Genomic DNA, 15,463 nt, shown 5'->3' with positions numbered 1-15,463 from the left:
ATATTTCCATCTCTAAGACCTTATCCCAATATGTAGTAGGCAATACCTACCTCATGTGCAGGGCATTACAGTCGCCTAGGTATCCATGGTTACGACCACAATTAGTTGCTTATGGTCGTAACCATGAATACCTATGCTACTGTAATTCCCTGCACATAAGGTAAGAGCCATAGCTTATCAGGAGAAATAAACTACATTTCTAATTGAAGGTATTTGCTAATTTTATTATCACATCCTACTGTATACTGGGATAGGATTTTGGAGATGGAATACTTCTTTAAACGTGCTTCTATGAGAGAATATCATCGTTCTGTGGTACTCATAAAGTTTGCTTCAGAGGTACGGTACATGAAATTTAGCAGCTTTACACTACAGAGTCAATTCTAGTAGTTACATAGTTACTTAGGTTGAAAAAAGACCTAGGTCCATCTAGTTCAACCTTCTTCCATCAATTCTACATTTTGTCCCTAATTCACTTATAACCAACAATGTTTTGTGTACTGAGGAAATCATCCAGCCCTTTTTTAAAAGCTGTTATAGTGTCTGCCATTACTACCTCTTGTGGTAGGGCATTCCACAGTCTGACTGCTCTAACTGTAAAGAACCCTTTCCTATTTAGGTGTCGGAATCGCTTTTCTTCCACTCGCAGTGAGTGCCCCCTGGTCCTTAATATTGTCTTTGGAAGAAATAAGTCATGTGCCAGTCCTTTATATTGACCACACATGTATTTGTATATGTAGTAAACCATAAAAGTCCTATTCACCATATGCCCTAATATTTATCTGCAATTTTCACTAAGGTGTGTTACTAAGTAAACAGCTCAATAGGGCGTAGGACCAAAAAGTAAGAAAGTAGAGAGCCCCACCTCTACATTAACATATTAAACCTTAAAGGGAACCTGTCACTTGATTTGGTGACTATAAGCTGTGGCCACCACCACTGGGCTCTTATATACAGCATTCTTACATGTTGTATATAAGAGCCCAGCCCACTGTGTAGAATGTAAAAATCACTTTATAATACTCAACTAAACGGTCGGTGCGGTGCAGACTGGTCGAATGGGTGTCTCCATTCTCCGGGTCCGGTGTCTCCTCTTTCAGGCATCTTTGTCCTCCTTCTTCTGAAGCCTGGGTGCATAACGCGTCCTACGTCATGCACACAGGCCGGCATTGAGATCCCGCTCATGCGCACTACAATACTTTGATCTGCCCTGAGCGGGGCAGATCAAAGTGTGCCTGCGCATGACCTCAATGCCAGCTTGTGTGCATGACGTGGGACACGTCATGCACCAAGGCTTCAGAAGCAGGTGGACAAAGAATGCTGTATATAAGAGCCCACTGGTGGTGGCCGCAGTTTATAGTCACCAAATCTGGTGACAAGTTCCCTTTAACTACAGATACTGTGCATGTACAGTGCTGATCTACAGAGGCTGAATTGAGAGGGTTAAGGACCAGAGCCCTCCCCATTCCTGGCACATGATGACAGTATAATTCAAGGTGTACAAAGTGCACAAAGACTTTTGGAGGCTAGCTTGGTGTCAACAAGGGTAGCAAATAAACATTTTTTCTTCAAGAAAACGTCAAGGACAGAATGATATTCTACAGGATATACAATGGTTGGATTGCAGAAGGCTGTGGTCTCATGAAGCCTTCTTCACACTTCTTGGGATAGCTGGAAGAATGATTGTTGGGAGAAGAAAAGGTGAGTGCTAATGTACCGCCCCGCGGCCTCGGCTGCGACCGCCGAGCCGCTCGGGTCTGGGCTCGTGTGTCGGTGGCTCGAGCGCCTCCGGACCCGGGGTCACGTCGCTCTGTAAGGGTGTAGTGGCGGTGCACGCAGGGGGTGGTGGGGTAGTTGTGTTGTGAAGTTCATGACGCCACCCACGGGTTATGGTGATGGTGGACACCACCGCTGCGGTGAAGGTACGGGGACTCCCAGGAGCGGTGTAGGGGCGCAGCTAGGTGTTGACCCCTCCGTGGGTAAAGGATGTTGGTCCCGGGGCCCGATTGGCGAGGGGCCGTGGTGCAGGGCGCAGGGTGGCGGTGCAGCGCAGTGTGGTGCCCGTGAGAGTACTCACTCTGATACAAGACACTGGAGATATAACATGCCATGGAGAAAAAGACATGGATCGCACATCCCAAAAATACATTGATCTAAAAGCCGCTAGGCAAAAATTTAAATACAACATGAGGTTCTTAGTTACCATTCTGATCAGACTGTATTAAGCCCACTGCCACGTCACGGCGAACCTCTTGAGTGGGTCCCTAATCTAAAGCCTTTATGGTGCGGCACTGTGCACCAGCCACTGCCGCAGCGACAAAGCACCAGCAAGGCAGGCGACCTGGCGCCTCACAGCACCCATGCTGCAAGGCAAAGCCCCCAAGGCTCCAGGCCGCACTGCCCCACTGTCACGACATCACCACAACAGCGGCCACTGCACAGCACCAACACACAAGGGAGACTGCAAGAGGGGTCAGCCTTTTTTGCTCCCAGTTTACACATGGGAGCCGGTGGGAGGTGAGTGCGCAGCTTCTCTCACTGTGTGTTGGTGCTGTGCAGTGGCCGCTGTTGTGGTGATGTCGTGACAGTGGGGCAGTGCGGTCTGGAGCCTTGGGGGCTTTGCCTTGCAGCATGGGTGCTGTGAGGCGCCAGGTCGCCTGCCTTGCTGGTGCTTTGTCGCTGCGGCAGTGGTTGGTGCACAGTGCCGCACCATAAAGGCTTTAGATTAGGGACCCACTCAAGAGGTTCGCCGTGACGTGGCAGTGGGCTTAATACAGTCTGATCAGAATGGTAACTAAGAACCTCATGTTGTATTTAAATTTTTGCCTAGCGGCTTTTAGATCAATGTATTTTTGGGATGTGCGATCCATGTCTTTTTCTCCATGGCATGTTATATAACAGTCTATCCCCCTCTGTTTTTTGCTTGGATCTGCACTCCCCCCATTTGGCACAGGTGTTTTTAATCAGCAGGAGACTGCAAGAGGGGTCAGCCTTTTTTGCTCCCAGTTTACACATGGGAGACGGTGGGAGGTGAGTGCGCAGCTTCTCTCACTGTGTGTTGGTGCTGTGCAGTGGCCGCTGTTGTGGTGATGTCGTGACAGTGGGGCAGTGCGGCCTGGAGCCTTGGGGGCTTTGCCTTGCAGCATGGGTGCTGTGAGGCGCCAGGTCGCCTGCCTTGCTGGTGCTTTGTCGCTGCGGCAGTGGTTGGTGCACAGTGCCGCACCATAAAGGCTTTAGATTAGGGACCCACTCAAGAGGTTCGCCGTGACGTGACAGTGGGCTTAATACAGTCTGATCAGAATGGTAACTAAGAACCTCATGTTCTATTTAAATTTTTGCCTAGCGGCTTTTAGATCAATGTATTTTTGGGATGTGCGATCCATGTCTTTTTCTCCATGGCATGTTACAAGACACTGGAGACGCTGGTAAACCAAACGGGGTGATGAACGGGGCCCGCAGCCGGCTGCAGTTTCTCCAGATAGGTTGGTAATGTCCGCCTTTCTCATGCACCTGTATGTGATCTTGGCTACTGTGCCTGGGCACTGGTAGCCCGCTCCCCGGCGTATATGTGTCGTAGGAGCCCGTTTGCCCACAGACGCTGGCCCCTTGGATCTCTGGCCTTTGGCGGTTGCTCCTATCCGGACGGGTTGGGCTGTTGCCTTCAATCGGGACTTAGGTGGGAATGAACGCCTGAGGTCCAGACCGCAATCAGTTGATTTGACTATGGTTGTGGCTTATAGCCTAGTTCGGGGTCTGAGTACCCTGCCTGGTGCTCCGGTATCCAGTTGGCTCCCCGGTTCGGTTCCGGCGGGCCACTGCCCTGTCCCGGTCCCTTACTGTTCCACCGGTCGTATTCCCGGTCTCCTGCAGGCGGCCACTACCGTCTGCCTGCCTAATTGATCTGGGATCCTAGGCTCCAACCCAGGCCCCAAGCAGAACTGAGCTCCTCTCTCTTCCAAACCTCAAACTCAACTTTTTGTCTATCCTCCCTCAGGCCAGCAGACTCCTCAGAGGGCGTGTCTATCCGCCTGACTCCGCCCACCTGGTGTGCCTGTCTGACTCTGAGGGAGGCAATCAGGTCTTTTGGTTAACTGATGGTACCTTACTGGGGTGGGGGTGTATGTGGTGTGTGTAACGACCTGTGACCCCTGGGGTGTCCAGGGTGTCACATTAACTTGAGTCCTGTGTCATGCCAACTACAGTACAGCATCCTGAGACTATTCATGTGTGGCATTACTTTTCATCCAATGGAGTGTGCTCACAATTTTATAACATAAATAAAGAGTGATATCTAAACATCCCCTAAGAGTAACTCCTCCCAATTATCAAGAAGCAATTTGCTGCGCAATGCTTTTTCCAGCATGATGGAGAGCATGTCACAAAGCAAATGTGATGTTTAATTGGCTAATTGATCAAAACATTTTGAGTCCATGGACAAAAAACTCACCAGATCTCAATCTCATGTAAGATGGTGATCGAGTTCTTACCCTTGAAGACACCAAACGTGTTCTTAAATATATATGTGTGATATATGTATATGTGATAAGATATAAAGTAATATAATGTAGGAAAGTAATGTAAAGTATAGGAATGCGTAAGATGTCGTGTAATATATAGATGTAGCAGTGCTGGTAGTGATATAAGCTTATAACCAGTGGCGTAGCTAGGGTTTCAGCTCAGGGGGGGCAAAACATCTGAGTGGGCCCCTTACCAGGTAACCATGATAACTACGGTGGCGCAGACTAATCGTGGATATAGTGGAACCTCGGCAGATGACACTGATATTACCGCTGTATGATGACTATATAGTGGTAGATATCGGTGCTGCAGCACATACAAGAGATCACAGTGCAGTTATGGATGGTGACTTACAGCTGACGTTCTTTTGGATGGAGTTGTTCACTTTTCTGTGTTTTCCATCTGGCCCAGACCAACATTACAACTTCTTCCAGCCACAAGTCATCTACAGAAATTACAACAAAGACACATTTGACTCCTCACACTTCCGGCACTGTCCCCATCTAATCCCAACCTGCACAAACTCCTCATCCTGCCGTCACCCCAATACTGAGCCACTGCTGCCGTGTGTGTCCCTATTACTGCACCTGCTGTGTGGCACAAAAACCGACTCCTCTTACTGCGACACCTAGTAATACCACCACTGTGCCCCCACATAATAATGCCACCACTGTGCCTCCACATAATAATGCCACCACTGTGCCCCACATAATAATGCCACCACTGTGCCCCCACATAATAATGCCACCACTGTGCCCCCACATAATAATACCACCACTGTGCCCCCACATAATAATGCCACCACTGTGCCCCCACATGGTAATAATGTCACCACTGTGCCCCCACATGGTAATAATGTCACCACTGTGCACCCACATAATAATGTCACCACTGTGCCTCCACATAATAATGCCACCACTGTGCCTCCACATAATAATGCCACCACTGTGCCCCCCACATAATAATGCCACCACTGTGCACCCACATAATAATGTCACCACTGTGCCTCCACATAATAATGCCACCACTGTGCCTCCACATAATAATGCCACCACTGTGCCTCCACATAATAATGCCACCACTGTGCCCCCCACATAATAATGCCACCACTGTGCCCACACATAATAATGCCACCACTGTGCCCCCACATAATAATGCCACCACTGTGCCCCCACATAATAATGCCTCCACATAATGCCACCACTGTGCCCCCCACATAATGACACCACTGTGCCCCCCACATAATGCCACCACTGTGCCCCCCACATAGTAATCCCACCACTGTGCCTCCACATAATGCCACCACTGTGCCCCCACATGGTAATAATGTCACCACTGTGCCCCCACATTGTAATAATGTCACCACTGTGCCCCCACATAATAATGTCACCACTGTGCCTCCACATAATAATGCCACCACTGTGCCCCCCACATAATAATGCCACCACTGTGCCTCCACATAATGCCACCACTGTGCCTCCACATAATGCCACCACTGTGCCCCCCACATAGTAATCCCACCACTGTGCCCCCACATAGTAATCCCACCACTGTGCCCCCCAAATAGTAATCCCACCACTGTGCCCCCCACATAGTAATGCCACCACTGTGCCCCCCACATAGTAATCCCACCACTGTGCCCCCCACATAATGCCACCACTGTGCCCCCCACATAATGCCACCACTGTGCCCCCCCACATAGTAATCCCACCACTGTGCCCCCCACATAATACCACCATTGTGCCCCCCACATAATGCCACCACTGTGCCCCCCACATAATGCCACCACTGTGCCCCCACATAATAATGCCACCACTGTGCTTCCACATAATGCCCCCACTGTGCCCCCCACATAATGCCACCACTGTGCCCCCCACATAGTAATGCCACCACTGTGCCCCCACATAATGCCACCACTGTGCCTCCACATAATAATGCCACCACTGTGTCCCCACATGGTAATAATGTCACCATTGTGCCTCCACATAATGCCACCACTGTGCCCCCCACATATTAATGCCACTACTGTGACCCTCACATAATAATGCGACCACTGTGCCCCCACATATTAATGCCACCATTGTGCCCTTTACACAGTAAAATGCGTCCTTTCTGTTCTCTAGATGGTAAAATTGCCCCCTAGAAAATATTAATGCCCTGTGTAAGTGCCCATATATTGCTCCTAGAAAGTAATAGAGCCCCCAGTGTTCCCGTGACTGTCACAATGGACGTGACAGAGGGACAAATGGACGGAGGGACGGATGGACGGATGGACAGTGGGGGGTCTCACAGCAGGTGAGGGGGTCTCACAGCAGGTGGGGGGGTCTCACAGCAGGTGGGGTGGTCTCACATCAGGTGGGTGTCTCACAGCAGGTGGGGAGGTCTCACAGCAGGTAGGGGTCTCACAGCAGGTGGGGGGTCTCACAGCAGGTGGGGGGGTCTCACAGCAGGTGGGGGGGTCTCACAGCAGGTGGGGGGGTCTCACAGCAGGTGGGGGGTCTCACAGCAGATAGAGGAAGGTGAGAAGTGGGGGAGGGGCAGCGGCTGATGGGGGGGACGCAGCAGATGAGGGAGGGGGGCAGCGGCTGATGGGGGAGGCGGTGGCAGATGGAGGGGACGCAGCAGCAGATGGGTTCAGTGCTGCTGGATCAGGGGCAGTGACTGCTGCAGCCGGCAGCTGAAGGGTGGGGGCTGGGGGCTGGGGCAATGGCGGCGGCGGTGGCAGCGGCTGAGAGAAGACAGTGTCTTTAAACTTCCCGATCGCTTCCCTCACCTTCCACCGACGCTGGAGTGAAGCTGAGGGGAGCGGTAAACCGGCCCCAGATCCACAGTGATTGGAGAGATCGGTCACAAGGCCGATCTCTCCAATCAGAGCTGGGTGCGGGTGAAACTGAGGTCACCCAACTCCAGCCAATGATCGGTGCTACAGCTGCACTGATCAGGGCTGGATTTTAATGTTTCAGCCATTTTCAATGGTTGGAACATTACAGTGGCTGTGATTGGCTGACGAACGCCGCTCAGCCAATCACAGCCTCCTTAGGTCCGGGGAGGAGACACCACCCCTCCTGAGGTCAGGAGAGGGCCCCTCCTCCCCGAATCTAAGGTATTTGCAGCAATCGCAGCCACCGGGGCCACGATCTCGCCATGACGTACTGGGTACATCATGGGTCCTTAAGTACCAGGGAGCTATGACGTACCCAGTACGTTTTTAGGCTCTTGGGGCCCGCTCCCGCTTGGGGCCCCTGTGCGACTGCAGGTGCTGTCAGTGCAATGTCCCCACCCTTTGCCCATGGGGCCCGGGGAGCAGAGAAAGGGGAGGGGCCCGGGCTGTCAGCGTGTCCAGGCCCCGCCTCCTGCTCACTGCACGACCAGCCCGCCCTGCGAAGTGTACTGTTAATGGCCCCTGCGCTGGGGCCCGGGGAGCAGAGGAATGAAAGGAGATGGGCCTGTCAGCGTGTCCGCTCCCCCCTCCTGCCTACTGCTCACCGGGCCCGCTAGTGCAGGAGTTCCACTAGTAATGCCCTGATGGCGGCCCTGCCGCAGAGGTTAACTATATCGGCCCCTGCGCTGGGGCCCGGGGAGCAGAGGAATGAAAGGAGAGGGGCTTGTCAGCGTGTCCGCTCCCCCCTCCTGCCTACTGCTCACCGGGCCCGCTAGTGCAGGAGTTCCACTAGTAATGCCCTGATGGCGGCCCTGCCGCAGAGGTTAACGATATCGGCGTGCGCTGTGCACGCTGATATAGTTAATGGTATAGCAGCTCCAGGTGGGCCCCCTCTGAGCACGGGGCCCGGGGCAGCCGCACCCTCTGCCCCCCCGCTAGCTACGCTACTGCTTATAACATAGGATGTTGGTAAGATAGGTTGCCTGACAATCAACTGCAGGGCAAGTGACAGTATTTGGGATTAGCCCATGGGGAGGAGCTACTGCTGAGGGCGAGAGACAGACTTCCTCTTAGAGTTGAGTAGGGCAACGACTAGAGTTGAGAGTGAACGTACGGGTCAGTCAGGTCATTTTGACTGCATTCTTCGTGCGACTTGTGGCAGGAAGGAGTGAAAGACCAAACAAGGGTAATGAGAAAGTACCACAGAATTTTGGAAGGTGGTTACACCCAGAGACAAGAAGAGCAATGAAATCTGGGACTGGTCAAGGAGCCGAAAGCAATCCTTGTAGGTAGAGTATGGGGAGGGATGCTTAGTAGCAGGCCCTGGGTATCTTACAGCTGAAAGTAAACAGGCTGACATGGTAGTAAACGTGAGACAAGAATGAAGTCCTGGGTGGTAAATCCAAGAGCGTTGCTACTCCCTGTTGCTGGGAAGATGTGGCACTGCATGTGAACTAGTGGTACTCTCATATACTTTACCTTTGTGCTAACCTGGGTTTTGGCAGAAGGTCTGGGAATAACTGGGACAGTAACATCTAAAGTGAACGTTAAGAAACTGTGATACTTTGTTTAAAAAGAACGTCCAGTAAGTTAGGTGCCCGCTACATATTGTGCTTGGTCATCCTTTAAAGACTGTTCAGTAAAATCTTGTCTATGAAGAACCAGTGGTCTCCTTCCTTGAATGCTATAAAAACTTCCTGGCCAACCCACACTAACAGCAGCACTCGCCTACAGGTGCATACCAACCAAAGTCCTCACACCCAGCCAGGACCACAACACTTCCTTTGAAATGGCGCTGGAGTGCCTACCGGATTGAATCCCTTGCCTGCGACTACACCACATGCCCCTGCTTAACAAACAAACAAAAACACAGAAATAGTGATATAATACAAGTATTCATTATGCATGACAGCATTGCCATCAGTAAGGGTTTGGCCCAAAAGCTGATATTTAGCAATTTGCTGTATTTGTCAATTAAAATGTAAAAACATGTGAAATACTTAATGATTATACTTCAGTCACCAAAGAAGGATCAGACTAAAAAAAAATCTAAAAATACTGAAGAAGCAAACTTTGTGAAAAGTAAAATTTATGTCTGCCTCACCTTTGTCCATGATTGTAAATAGCAGTCAGCTCTTCCACTCATCAGCTACCATGTTTTTCCAAAAATAAGACATGGGCTTATATTATTTTTGTTTCCAAAAAAAGGGCTAGGGCTTATTTTTGGGGAGGGTTTTTTTTTTTTTCCATGAACAACAATCACACATTTATGCTTCAATTTACCTTGAAGGTGTATGGCCAGCCTCAGCTTGAAGGTGTATGGCCAGCTTTAGGGTTAGTAGCCTTAACCTTAACTTACATTCACAATTGCAGGTACGGTACCAGTGGCTCTTATGGTAACACTTACTGGCATTCTCAAAACACTTTGAGCGGCAGTGGCACTCTTGTTCTCTATGCAGCCGGAAGGTGGCAGAAGGTGGGAGTATAGAGCGGGACTTTTGGACGGTGGTTGTGACTTGTGACGTCACACATGGCTACTTCTGTGGGAGTGAGCAGGGCAGGCCGGGATGCGGGATCCAAGAGGTGGCACTTGGAAGGCAGGAGGTGGGACCCTGGAGCGGCAGCCAAGCCCACACCATTGCACAGTAATGGCCAGGAGGCAGCATTCAGGAGGTGACTCGAGAGCGGTAACCAAGAAAACATAGCGCAGTAGCGACCAGGAGGCGGGAAACAGGTGACAAAACAGGTGGCGTGACTCAGGAGCAGGTGAGCAGATTTTACCCTGCCATCGTGGGAGTAAGCGGCAGGACAATTTGGGAGCTCCATTACACCTATTCCAGTGCTTCCAGTGTTAGTTTATGTCTCCATGATGTTCATGAAATAACCTAGCGGTATGTGACATAACCTAGCACTGGAGTTGCTGACTAACTAGGGCTTATTTTTAGAGCAGGGCTTATACTTAGAGTCTACTCCAAAAATCCCTAAAAAGCAAGCTAGGGCTTATTTTTTGACAAAGAGTATGTGTCCAAAGACATGGAGCTACACAAAGAGACCATCACATCCATAATTACAGACATGAATAGATGTGAGTTTAATTACAGCCAACTAAACTTGTCATTATAGCATGGAGTCAGTTCTAGTACATCAGGACCCTCCTATTCACTACATGATAAAAATCTTTCATTAAAACAATATACGGTATATATCAATATACACTTTGATATTTAATGCAATGCTTAAAATTACTTAGCCATCTTTAAATTGACTTACTTTATTACTATATGGTGATAGATATGTTTTAGAAACATTTTTTTCTGTTCCAACTAAAAACTTAAGGGTTAAATCAATAGTTCAATGTTTTACAACCAGCCCTGGTAATTATACACCTGCGAGTTTACAAGCTTTTCTCCATCTGTCACTGTATGACTGAAGAAACGAAACCTGGAAGCTTATCAAGTATTCTTATACTGTAGCTTGTAGTTTTCAATGATATATAGATATATAATCCCCTTAGTGACCAAGCCAATTTGACTGTAATGACCAAGCCAAATTACTAACTGGCATAACTCTGGAATGTTTTAATTGATCCCAATGATTCTGAGTGTTTTTAGTGACACATTGTACCTACCATATGTGACGCCCTGGACCCCTAGGGGGCACAGTACACTAACACCACACACACCCCCCGTCCCCTGGTAGGTGACACCAGTCAACCAAAAATCCTTGTTGCCACCCTCCAGGCTTGATGTCCACACCAGGTGGTGCAGAGCCAGGCGGTTGACCACACCCACCAAGGAGTTCACAGGCCTGGAGGCGGGAAAAGACAGTAGATTGTGTTAGACAGTGAAAGTGAGAGGAGCAAAAACTGTTGGTGTCTGGGTTGGAGCCCAGGCACGATCAGCAAGGTCGGCAGACGGTGGTGGCCGTCTGCAGGAGTTGGTGGAGGTCAGCGGAACCGTAGGACCGGGGTCGGGCGGTGGCCCGCCGGTACCGAACCAGGGAGCAGATTGAAGCCAAGCACCAAGGCAGGGTACTCAGACCCCGACTAGGCTAGGAGCCGCCGAAAAGGTCAAATTCTCTGATTGTGGTCTGGACCTCAGGGGTTCATTCCCACCTAAGTCCCATTAGAAGGCAACAGCCCAACGTGTCCGGATAAGTGCCACCGCCAAGTGCCAGAGATCCAAGAACCAGCGCCTGCGGGCAAAACGGGCTCTCCCAACACGTACACGCCATAGAGCGGACTACCCGTGGGAAGCCATAGGAGTCAAATACACTTACACAGGTGAAGGAAAACGACAGCCACCATCAACCCGTCCGGGGAGAGTGAGAACACCGCAGCCGGCTGTGGGCCCCGTCCATCTCTGTCCTTCTGTGTCTGAGTGAGTACAACAGTGCCATCCGGCACCACGCTGCACCGCAACGTTGCACCCGCGCCCACGCTGCCTCCCCGCATCGGCACCTGCACCTATACCTCTTCCCTACTCCCCAACCAGGGCCCCGGGACCAACATCCCCTACCCACGGAGGGGTCAACACCTCAGCTGCTCTCCGCCATCGCTCCCGGGATCCCCCGTCACCAGCAGCGGTGGTGCCCACCATCACCACAACCCGTGGGTGGCGTCACGACCGACATTCCCAAACATCCCACCACAAACCTCCCCTTTTCACTCGTGGGTGAGGAGGCGCTGCTCGAGCCCCGGGTCCGGCCCCGTGCTCGAGCCACCAAGGAGCAGAAGCACCGGACCCGAGCGCCGACGATTCCAGGCGAGCGGCGTTCCCAACCCCTCCGCCCGCAACAACTTGGCATCATGAACAGGATCCTACCAGTCTAGTTACCAGTAGAAGTGCACCTTCCAGTCCCCGCCGGCAGTGTCCGGCCGAAAAATTTGAAATTCCGCCATCTTGGGCGCGAAAGTTCCCACTCGAGTCGTCTTCCCCGAGCAGGGATGGCGCAAAAAGTGAAGCCCCGCCACTGAGAAAAGGAGGTGCCAGAGAGAACCAAGGGGGGGGCGGGTGAAGGCCTGCCTCATGTAACCGAGGGGATAAAGGGCAGGGACGCCAGGACTCTGCCATTCATCCGGTTCCTGGAAGCACACACGCAAGATGTCTGTCCCGTCCGGCGAACCTGAGATCCCAGAGCCCGCGCCAGGAACAACGGCGTGGGTGGAGGTCCGGATAGCGCAGATGTGCTTCCGCCTGCAGGCCCAAGTCCGGTTCCTGATGGAGCGATGGGCGGCCGAAATGGAGGAGGTGGCGGCGGCCGTGCGGAAACGCAAGGCGGAGGCAGTACTGGAGGAGCGGGTAAGCGACCCACGCCCCTGTGTCCTGGAGGGACCGGTCGCCTCGGCTGAGGGGCCCGGTCTATGTGCCCGTTCACCAAGCTGCCTCCCCAGCCATCCATATCGGTTGTCGCTGCCCCGCCAATCGGTCCGCTGCCCCCAACACCGGCAGCGGAGTCCAACTCGCCCGCCCCAGAGGAAAAGCCTCTAAGCGCTGCCCGCGGATGACCTTATGAACAACCCGCACCGATCCCGTTATTGTGGAAGGACCCTCGGGAGGTGTCCGTCCGTGAGGTGAAGTCGCCAGTCCCGGAAGTGACCGCGCCCAAGAGAGTCCCGGCTCCGGCAGTCCGCCCGGCCACGGAAGTAGTGGAGACTGCCAGCAGGAGGGCCCAGCAGGTGAGGCCTGTCATCCCTGAATCCCACACCTCGGCTGAGGCAGCGCCAGGTCACCGCTGTAAGGCAGCATCCCATGCCGCGTCACTGCAGGACTTCCCAGCGAGGGTATCGGTCATAGCCGGTACGGGGGAGATCCGGCGGGGCCCGACCCACGTGCAGCAGGGGTACGCAGATGCTCCATTTTGGGATTGGCAGCCGACCACCTGGGCCGCGAGATTGCCGCCAGGGAGCAGCAGAGATCTGAAGTGTTGGCCCGCACAATCCGAGAAAAAGACAATCTCCGGAACGTCACCTACCGGGTGCGGAACCCGATCTACGAGGGCCAGGTCAGGTGGTTTGATCCCCAGCGAGGATATGGTTTCATATACGAGCTGGGCCTGGAGGCCGAAATCTTTGTGGCCCACAGAGACGTGAACTCCCATCTCCCGACGGGCCACTCTGGCCGTGACCTGCAACCGGGTGACCTGGTGACGTACACCCGACACTGCGAGGAGAGGGGCTGGTTCGCGCTTGATGTGAAGGAGAGAGAGAGCCGCAGTGTCCCGAGGCGGCCCCAATCCCCTCCCCCACAGTTCCATCCAGATGTGGAGCTAGAGGAGTATGAGGAAGGCGACCTCAAGTAAAGGCAGTGGATCTCCGTTGCAGCAGAGCTGTGATCCCCGTTGGGACCCTAAGTTATGTTTTCTTAACCCCTAAAAGCCCCTTTCACATGAGAAACTGCTCATGAACATGGCCGAGAACTAGCAGGCCACCCACAAACTGGTGGGCTTGTAAATAATTACGGGCTGGAGTTCCGTTAACTTCCTCCGGAGAGGCAGGTTGGAGGAAGGACCCGCAGCAGAGCAGGCTGGGGTCTGGTCACCACCAGGAGCGGTGACCATCTTCCGGGGTCAGAGGTCCCCCTGGACGTGGGGCCCCCTGAATGACAGCCGGGTGCGAGATACCGTACCCGTTCCCGCTTGGGTGACCTGAACCAGGTTCCTGTTTCTGGACTGGGGAAAAGGGGTGCTGCCCGTTTCTTAGGGGCAGCATCAAGGTTTAGGTTGTTTGGGTGGGAAAGTGGAAGAACTGGGACCCGTTCGTTGCTATTAAAAATGTTTTTATTACCGTTAGCAACGTTTAAAGTGACATGCCTCCCGTCACGGAAGATTTGACAAAAATGCATACCATTGTTTGTTTTTTTCTCTGTTATTTATCTTTTTCAGAAAATAAAACCGGTGATGGACGGGCAGCCTGCGGACGGTCTGCGTTTTACCAAGGGTCAGAGTGACGCCCTCGACCCCCAGGGGTCACAGTACACTAACACCACACACACACCCCCTCCCCTGGTAGGTGACACCAGTCAACCAAAAATCCTTGTTGCCACCCTCCAGGCTTGATGTCCACACCAGGTGGGGCGGAGCCAGGCGGTTGACCACACCCACCGAGGAGTTCACAGGCCTGGAGGCGGGAAAAGACAGTAGATTGTGTTAAACAGTGAAAGTGAGAGGAGCAAAAACTGTTGGTACCTGGGTTGGAGCCCAGGCACGATCAGCAAGGTCGGCAGACGGTGGTGGCCCTCTGCAGGAGTTGGTGGAGGTCAGTGGAACCGTAGGACTGAGGTTGGGCGGTGGCCCGCCGGTACCGAACCAGGGAGCAGATTGAAGCCAAGCACCAAGGCAGGGTACTCAGACCCCGACTAGGCTAGGAGCCGCCGAAAAGGTCAAATTCTCTGATTGCGGTCTGGACCTCAGGGATTCATTCCCACCTAAGTCCCGTCAGCCCAACCCGTCCAGATAAGTGCCACCGCCAAGGGCCAGAGATCCAAGGGCCAGCGCCTGCGGGCAAAACGGGCTCTCCTGACACGCACACGCCAGGGAGCGGACTACCCGTGGGAAGCCATAGGAGTCAAATACACTTACACAGGTGAAGGAAAACGACAGCCACCATCAACCCGTCCGGGGAGAGTGAGAACACCGCAGCCAGCTATGGGCCCCGTCCCACAACTCTGTCCTTCTGTGTCTGAGTGAGTACAACAGTGTCATGCTGAACCGCAACGTTGCACCCGCGCCCACGCTGCCTCCCCACATCGGCACCTGCACCTATACCTCTTCTCTACTCCCCAACCGGGGCCCCGGGACCAACAGCCCCTACCCACGGAGGGGTCAACACCTCAGCTGCTCTCCGCCATCGCTCCCGGGATCCCACGTCACCAGCAGCGGTGGTGCCCACCATCACCACAACCCGTGGGTGGCGTCACGACCGACATTCCCAAACATCCCACCACAAACCTCCCCTTTTCATTCGTGGGCGAGGAGGCGCTGCTCAAGCCCCGGGTCCGGCCCTGTACTCGAGCCACCGAGGAGCAAAAGCACCAGACCCGAGCGCCGGCGATTCCAGGCGAGCAG

Source organism: Anomaloglossus baeobatrachus, chromosome 3, assembly GCF_048569485.1.
Source record: "Anomaloglossus baeobatrachus isolate aAnoBae1 chromosome 3, aAnoBae1.hap1, whole genome shotgun sequence".
NCBI classification, from domain to species: Eukaryota; Metazoa; Chordata; class Amphibia; order Anura; family Aromobatidae; genus Anomaloglossus; species Anomaloglossus baeobatrachus.
Note: the sequence above shows the minus strand (reverse complement) of the source record.